The sequence below is a fragment of the Haliotis rubra genome, unplaced genomic scaffold, assembly GCF_003918875.1.
Source record: "Haliotis rubra isolate DU_JTF1 unplaced genomic scaffold, ASM391887v1 Scf512, whole genome shotgun sequence".
Taxonomy (NCBI): Eukaryota; Metazoa; Mollusca; class Gastropoda; order Lepetellida; family Haliotidae; genus Haliotis; species Haliotis rubra.
In genome coordinates, this window is record NW_025767205.1 from 66,519 (window position 1) to 75,865 (window position 9,347).

A 9,347-nucleotide genomic window follows, 5' to 3' on the forward strand; every position below is an offset into this window, starting at 1 on the left:
AAGTGCACGTTTTTCGTACTTAATCTGCGATTAGTTTAAGAAGATGTCCTATGAAAACGTTAAATTGTGTACCCTGATATTGAAAAAATGCTCAACTTTGAGTGTGAAAATTAACAGTGGGAATTAAAAGTGGCTAAAGTACACCAAGTTGCAAAGAAGCTCAATGTCTTTAAGCTATTTCAATACGTACACTTTCAAAATACTTTGGAACAAATTCTAAAACTTACATTTAGATTGAAAATCCTTTTTTGCATGATGTGCTAATAGCATGTGAACTATTTCACAGTATATTAACCCAAATAACATCAATGACATTCCATACCAACCATTATGGTTTAATCACAATTTCACAAATTCATTAAACTACTTCAAGAAGTTGGCAGATAAAAGGATTATATATATTAGGGATATTTGTGATGAAACTGGATTATTATCAATAGAATCTTTAAAATAAATATATGGTACCAAAGGTGCTTTAGATTATAGATATTTACTACATGCATTACCTGACTCTTGGAAAAATACTCTTAACCACTGTCATTGAATACCAGTCAGGGATTTGAATGTTAATCAATGCCAGACCATCTAAAGGCTGCAGGATATTTAATGATAAACGTATTTCCAATGATATGCACCCAAATATTTGTAATGGCAGCTGTTATTTCCTGAAACAGACCTTGATTGGAAAAATATATTTACAGTGTACAGAAGAGGATTGCAAGACACAAAACGTATAGATTTTCAATATAGATCTCTACAAGGTGTTATTTATACAAAAAGAGAATGGCTTAAAATGAAAAAGAAAACGTGATAGCAGTCTATGTTGTTTCTGCAATGATGTAAATGAAAGTTTGTCATGTATACTGTGAATGTCAGTAGACACACACTTGCTGAAAAACCTACAAATCTGGCTTAACAATTTATACACTCATCCATTGCTATTATCAAAACATATGGTTTGGTACTCTACATATATAACAATATTTAAAAATATATTACTAAATCACATCATCATTGCGACAAAAAGACATATTTACATATGCAGTAGTACAAATATAACATTATTTACAGAAAACTCTGAAAGACATTTTCTTTGTGGAAGATCATATGTGCAAATATATATCTATATACATATATATAGAATAGAACATTTCAATCGTAAATGGGGCCTTCTCTACCCAGTACTTTGATGATTTGAAAATGTATCCATATTTACGTGATATCATCTTTCTCTTTTAATGACTAATATATGTTTAGTAATATGATATTGACACAGTACCTGTACATTATTTATCTGTATGTACCACAGTTTTGTACATATGACATTGTAATCTTGGGAACCAATAAAACAAAAAGTGCACCAGGCGGTGGATGAAGGCCATGGGGATGTGGGCCCATATGCATGGACAATGAGCACCTAATTCCACTGCTGAAGTAGGCCTTGGCTGCAGTGTTTGCAATTCTTTTATTTGCCTTTTGGCCACCAGGGCCTGCTGCCGCCTGCAGGCTTTAAAACCTACAGGCCCTACAGAAATGAAATGTTCATTTGTTAAAGTCAAACCAATAACTACTACACTGTACACAATTTCACACTGTTTAATTCTGTCATTATGATAACTAATACAACACAGGAAATGTGGAATGACATCAAATTCAAGTAGCTAGTAAGCTACAGTGAGGATGCTAAGTCAAACAGCTCCTGATCATCACAGTCACTTCCTGAAGTAGGCATATCCTCAAAGTCAGAGTCTTCATCCTGGACAGTGTCAGAATGTTCCTGTGCATGTGGCATGTATTGTTCAGCCTGTCCTCCAACTTCTCCACTTGTGCTTCTGGTCTCCTTTTGGCTCTTTTTGGAGCCATTCCAGTGGTGAATGGCACCAGTGGGGTAAAAACACTGATGTCAGCATAATGAAACTTTGCTCATAATAGTTGGAACCTTTTGACTTTTCAAATGATCCAATGTAACCATGTGTCCATAAGAAGATCCGGAGTTTTCAGTGCATAATGTTTAAAATTCCTACACTCAGTTATGATAGGTCCTCTGGAATATGTCGTGTAAGCACCATGGTCGGGAAGTCTATCGACAGTGGCCCATACGTTGATCTACAAGGTCGGCAAAACATTGGATTTTCGATTCTAAAGAAACCGCTCTTTGAATTCCTCTCCCCATTTAATGTGATAGGATCGTTTCCTACTAGTACTGTCATATTCCTGTTGTTTTTTTAGCACATCTTCGTGTGCTTGTTTTTGTTCTTTGGCCGGTGGCTCGACACCCTGTACAAAACACGGAAGGGTGAAGGCCATTTCAAAGTTCATTCACAGCACTAGGCGTTATATAAAATCAATTAGTGAAACCTATGTCACAGAGAGAAGTTTTTATTTGTTAAAGACTAGTGTTGACATTCCTATGCGCAAAGCGCTGAAATACCAGGAAGTGAAACCGTAAGTTACCGTAACATGATGGATCCCAAACGTTAATAAAGAAATATATTAAAGGGAAAGATTCCAGATGGAAAACAATGAGAGATAATGTACTGAAGGCCACAAGAGCCTGCAAATATTTGAACTGCCAGCCTGATACCCGTCGCTTTGCCTCCGGGCTGGCGATTATTTCCCACGCTGCTTGGCTGCGGATGTAACCGTCTTTAGGACTCGTTCCACTAGTGTTCTATTGAACTCAGATCTGAAATGAGGAAAAGCCCAGGCATGGTGATGTTATGCTGCTGTTATTATGTCTCAAGGGACTCTAGCTCTATGAGGACAAAAGCGCTTTGACACCATTGTCCCTGCTGGAAAAAAGTTTTGGAACACCCTACACCAACTCTTTGGTTCAGTCGAATGCTGCCCCAGACTTTGTTTCGTGGCCTCTTTAAAGTCCACAAGCGTCTGCACACCCTGACCCTAACATCAGAGAAGATGACGTTCCTTCATTGCTGATGATGCCTATGTCGACGCTGTGTTGCAGATCAAAGTCGTTCCCGAATTTGTCTGTCGGTAAGCAGTACACGGACGTGAGGAAGTGTTCATGGAGACGGTGGCTACGCATCATGCGATCATGTCTAGGCGTTGTAGCTCTTGGTCAAATACCCTCTGCATTCAGGCATTCAATCGACCTCATTCTGCATGTCGATCTTGATTTGCATGATGTATGTTTGCATCCACTTCCACCGAGGGAGTTTTGTGAGGACGTATTTCCGCTAATATTATTTTTTGTCGCATATTTTCGTTAAGGAATTGATGCAGGTAAACGTTTAGTAGTACTGCAATGGGGTTCCTGCAGCAACTTCGGCTGGTGATTGAATTGAAATGTGTTTCCCTCTCCAGCAGCCATGAAAAAATTGGTGTTAAATGTTGGTGCGCATGTGCGTTTTCATGGTGGAAGTGGTTTTTTTCTGGCATTTTTTACATGTAGCTGTAATATTGAGCGATGACTTTATGGATGGGTTCTGCCATAAACTCATTGAAGTAGGCTACGGAGTAGGTTGAATACAGGGTGGTGCAATCTCTGGTTTCGAGGCTATAATTGACAAAAGTATCCATGACACGTTGTAACCGATCGGTACCCATGAGACCTAAAGTATCGTACAGGGTGGTGAATTTCCCTCAACTTATTACTCGAAGTAAGGCTGAGTAAATATCGAACCCATTGACGTCCACCCTGACGCGCCTGAACAACCGTTTTTCAATCAGTGTCCACATGATGATAGCTATATATAAACGAATCTTTAATAAGGCGGTAATACCGTGTCGTGTGGGACAATTTGCAATACCTCTCTGACGAACCCTCTCGGCGGCCCGTCTTTTAAGTAGTACAAGATCGGTTCGCCTTCTTTGATGTCGACCAGGTCGAGGTGGTACGTTTTCATGGACCATATCGGATCGGTGGCCCGTTTTCTGCTCTCTCCTTCGTGTTCGCCTGGCTGGTACAAGTACCTAATGCTGACCCAACCCGGTAATGTTTTTTTCCGATCGACATGCTGCTGCTGCCGATTCAGCCGTGACTGTTTCATTCGGACGGCTTTGACGGGTCTCTTGCCCAGGAGTCAGGTGACTTCCTTGTTGATGGCATCCACCACTCGCGGCAAGCGTACCACCCATTCCGTATTTCTGTTTTGTGGAGAGGTTAAATCCTGTGCGTACTGGTGCGAGAACAGGCGTTCGGCCAAGGTGCGATTGAACCTCTCCATGATGGCTTGGCTGCATTGAGCTCCAGGCACGCCTCGTCGAACCTGGACTTGGTGCTTAGCCAGCAGCTGTGACACGGTTCCCATAAACTCGCGTCCAGGATCCGCTTGCAGCTTGGCTGGCCATGTCAGCGGACTGCGTTTGTAGGTGCGTTCCAAGGCCTTGGCCACTTCGTTCGAATCTTGTGGGTTTTACGCCTCACCCTGTGGTGTGGGAGAAACAGGAAGTCGGCTTGATGGATGCGATTGGGCGTTGAAATGTCGAATTTTCTTCTCTGGATGTATTGGGCGCCGGCAGGTACACCTGCCAGACAGCTTGTTTTTAAAGCCAAGCTTTGGCTTTTTCTTCGGAGACGTAAGCGGCTTTGGCGAGTTTTGGGATGGCAGCCACGCCTTTCCAGTATCCTTGTGGGCTGTAATAGATTTTTTCCATAATTATGTATTGTTCACGATTTTTTTTTTAATACAACTGTGTCCAGTTACGAACAATCCATAGTTTGTATCCATGGTTTTATTGATGGTCAGTCCGTATACACACGAAAAAAGTCCACATTTACAAGCTTGGAAATGTCTTGGAAAGATGATGTTTCCAAGACATTTCCAATTTTGGAAAGATGATGTTTCCAAGACATTTCCAATTTTGGAAATATGAGATTTCCAAAAATTTCCACTTTTGGAAATGTGCACAAGGGGAGATAATTGGTGAGTGATGGTAAATGATTGTTCTTTGCATGCCCCAAGACCTAATCCCCTGTTAATTGATGAGTGAGTCAAGGCAGTTAAGATTCACCAATTAACAAGGCGTACTGTGTCAGTGCACAGAACTTTAAATTCCTGTCGCGGTATCGTTCATGACAGAGCCAGATGTCTTGCTGACATGACTGAAGAGGACATTGCTACAGAACTAAATAAACAAACAGTTACGGCAGTAAAACTTTTACCGTCAAGGGAGATGGTGCTATCGTTAACACCAATTCCTATCTCTTCACATTTGCTCGTTCTCGTATTCCATCATCAATTAAAGTAGGATATTTCAACATTGGAGTGGAGGTGTATGTCAGCAATCCACTCCGGTGTTATAAATGTCAGAAGTTCGGCCATGGATTACAGTCTTGTCGATAAGTTCAATCTCACTACTGTAGAGAAGTATCCTAAATTCGTTAGTGTATGATTTCGGAGACGTCGGTATATCGGTGCATCAAACATCAGTTTTATTACATTTTCAATTTTGCAATAAATACTGACAAATCCTTATCGTTCTCTTTAACTGTCAGCTAGTGAAAAAGAAAATTCTTCATTGTGTTCTAGTAGTAATGTGTAAAGTGTGATCAGTCCCAAAGAAAGACCAGCCATCAAATCAAGAAACCAGCACACAAAATTTTAAGCAAATATTTTATTTGCATACTTTAAACTGTTTATGTCAAAATAATGAATACAGTGTGTACACCAACATCATGAAGGCAAGGACTTGCGTGTAAATTAACTGGATGGACTTGAAAAGCCTAAGAAAACAAGATTGCTCTCCAATAACACCATGTGACACAGTGGTGACTGCAATTTGGAAACATTTACCATCTGAACAAGTACCAGGATTCAAACAGACGAATACAATAGACCTTAAGACATCAGGCACAACTGGATTCAGTTCACGCCCTAGACACATATACTTGATTTCATTTTATATCTTGATGTCAGTGAATTCACCAGTTCCTGTTTCCTAGTTATAAATGAAAGTGTCTGGCAGAATATTCTGGAAAAATAGGCCTGTTGTGTCCTACAAGTCTGTAGGAAGGAAACATGTTTCTTCTTTCGAGAATGGCATTGGGTAGGAATTCCACATACTCTGTGAATAAATTTTACATTGAACTAGAGACATTTTGTAACACAATCTCAGTTTATTTTGTTTTGGCAACCACAATAATAATTTTCTTTGAAATCTGCTCTAAAAAACTAGGTACTTTTATCTTAACAAATGCTGAGAGGGAAAATAGATATGAGGATTAAAAACCAGTGTCTATGCAAACAAGGCTTAGTGTTGACTCATCAGTTAGGGAAAAACATGCAGTAATAGGAACAGTGTTTTTTTTTTCCAAACTGGAGTGCACCAGTTCAACAACAAAATATTGATTGTCTGAATTATATTTACCACATGTTGGTTTCTGTTCACTGGCTTGGCCTCTTTGTTTAGGCCTAGGTGTAGCTGATTGCCCACTTGGGTTCTCCAGTCGTGGTCACTTCTAGGGTATTTAGGCTGTTTTCATTCATGTGAAATGCTGCCATATACAACCTAAAAAATAGCATTAAAGTGGCATTTTTACATTGCCAAAAACAAAACCCACAAAGAAATACATTATCTGAATGAATATATTTCCCTGATTTCCCATTTTTGAAAATGGGTTAAAAGTTACCTATATCCCCATATACATCTGCAATGATGTTTTCACAAGGGTCCATATAAAATACCCAAGTTTTATGCCAGTGCATTTCCATTTTATGTATTGTACATTGCTTTAACGAGAGAAAGAGTGAGAGTCAACATTTTAAAACACACACGCACACGCACACACACACACACACACAATTCACATACCATTTTAACATGATACGGGACCAGTCCCTGGTTGATAATTATCTGATATGACTCATTTTTAGTTATGTTTTACTAATTATATATGCTCTCTCTCACCATCGCACCCATATGTTGCAAGTTACATCTGTCCATGCCCACCCCAACCCAATCCCGCCACACACACTCACACCACAACACACCCGTCTCGGGAAATAGCTGGCTTGGCCCTACTGAGTAGCAGTGACAGTGGTTGTGAAAATATATCTCTGATAGAAATAAAATTATGACGTACGTTTTCATCAACTATTGCTTTATATAGCTAGCTACTGGAGTGTTTATGTTGCTCCAAAACAGCTACATCTTAAAACTCACCTGCAGCAAACGTTGCGTCCGGAATGCAACTCTCTCGGTCTCAGTCCCAAGTTGACATTTGGGCCTCTGTGTTTGTTTGCAATGTCGAGGAATGCCCGATATAAAACATCCTTATAAAGTTGAAGTTTTGCCTATTCGTATCCATATTTCGCCAGAGGTAAGTTCTCTTTCATAGCACCTCTTCGAAAAGTGTAACGAACAGATAGATGACCGTGCGTGAATCGGTTCACAAAATCCGCACGGATGGGAGTATTATTACAGTGTTATATTTGGTGCAATGTACTGATCTGCCAGACTCGTGGGTCAACGTGATACAAGGTTCAACCCTTATTATCGACGTTTGTCTTAGAGATGCCCCCGGAGAAGATGTGGAACTTCTGGTTGGGTTAAACATACGCTGGCATGATCGCCATCAAAATCAACGTTGTCGTGTTTATATACAACCAGGAACAGTCCCATCACAAACCTCGACGGGGTCATGGTTTTTCAGTCTCCAATCATTGGACTCGATGTCATGTATATACCTGAACGCTTTTACCTCATCAGCTTAAAGTATATTCATCAAATATAGTCTGAAGCTTATTTCCTAACTTATAACACTCGAGATGGGATTGTATCCAGCCATGGACGAAGTCGCCCAAACGCTCAAAACCGTGGATGGTTTTCGTTTGTGACAAATCAGCGAAATCAGACGTCAACTGGAACAAGAACGCGATGTGCGGATCAGATTACGCAAAAAATACCATAGGGCCACGAATTCTCTGGATGGTGTAGACACTGCCCTGATGGCAATCAGCATAGGATCAGGCGCTGATGGCGTTGGCTTATTATCAACCATTATAGCCACCCCCGTCGTCCTCGGGTTAGAAATAACAGCCGTGGTATCGGGGCTGGTTGGAGTAGTTCATTTCACGTCGGCTTCAACGTAAGGCATTGAAGCATGACGAAATTAGAATTCTAGCTGAAGCGAAGTTAAACACGATCGACGATCATGTGTCCAAAGCGCTTACGGACAGTAAAACCTCTGAGGAAGAGTTTCGTCTGGTGATGTCGGAAATAGCAAAATACCACAGAATGAAACAGGAGATTCGAACCAAACTAGGAAAACCGCTGACATCAGCGAAGAGGAGAAAAAACAAGTCCATAGAACAGGGCCGACAGCAGATCATTAAACCTTCCTTACCAAGAACAAAGATCTCATAAAAGATTAACGATAAACTGTTTTCTAGATATTAACATGCTTTAGCTCTGTTTCTTAAAGGTACAGCCTGTAAAAAATTATAGTTCAACCCGACCCTAAACAGCCAGCCGACAGCAGCCGGGCGACAGCTGTCGGTTATTTTCGCAATCCCAAAGTCACGTGGTGTTTAGAACATGCCATAAGGCCGACAGACACCATTTATATATACTGGAGAGCGTTAAGACCGGGAGGTAGGTGTTTGACTATTTTTTTCATAAATGTCATATATAAGTGAACCAATTTATTGGAATGAAGACCAACGAGAAGTTTTACATTGTCATCGAGAATTTTACCGGAAAATGATTACATTAATTGACGAACTTGAAATGTAGGTCCCGGAGGGAAACACTATGCCGAAAAAAACGAAGGGAAATATTGAATCACTCCTTGGAGATCGCAGTAACAGGAAAAAAATCCTAAGGGGTGAGGATCTTCAAGAATATTTATCTGATAATATTACATGACTGAAATCAGTATCCGAGTGCCTCACTGTTTCTGAGGTGGGGATTTTTAGGAGCCTGGAGGAGATGAAGGAAAATCTCAAATCAGGTTATGATTTGTTGTCAAAACAAAATACACGTTCTTTATCGTCCTGTATTGATTATCGAGAATGGCTGAACGTGGCGTATGAAATGCACAAAACAGACACAATAAATGGCAAAGTCGATACTCCATGGAAAAACTGGCTAAAAGAAAAAATCGGCATTAATCACAGGTATGCCCGTAAACTACGGGAAATTTCCAGATTATTAATAGGCAAATATCCTCGTTTTAGGACACTGGGTCTTTCCTATTCGGAGATTTATCAACGCAGGAAAGAAATTTATAGTATGCTGGTAACAGATAGTAATACAGTCCGATTCTGGCAGCAGGCTAACTAATATAGTCAGTTTGTTGTTTACTCTCATTACTACATAAACGGATTGTTGAGTCTGGTAGCAGGCTAACTAATATTGTTTAGTCTCATTTATCCTACATG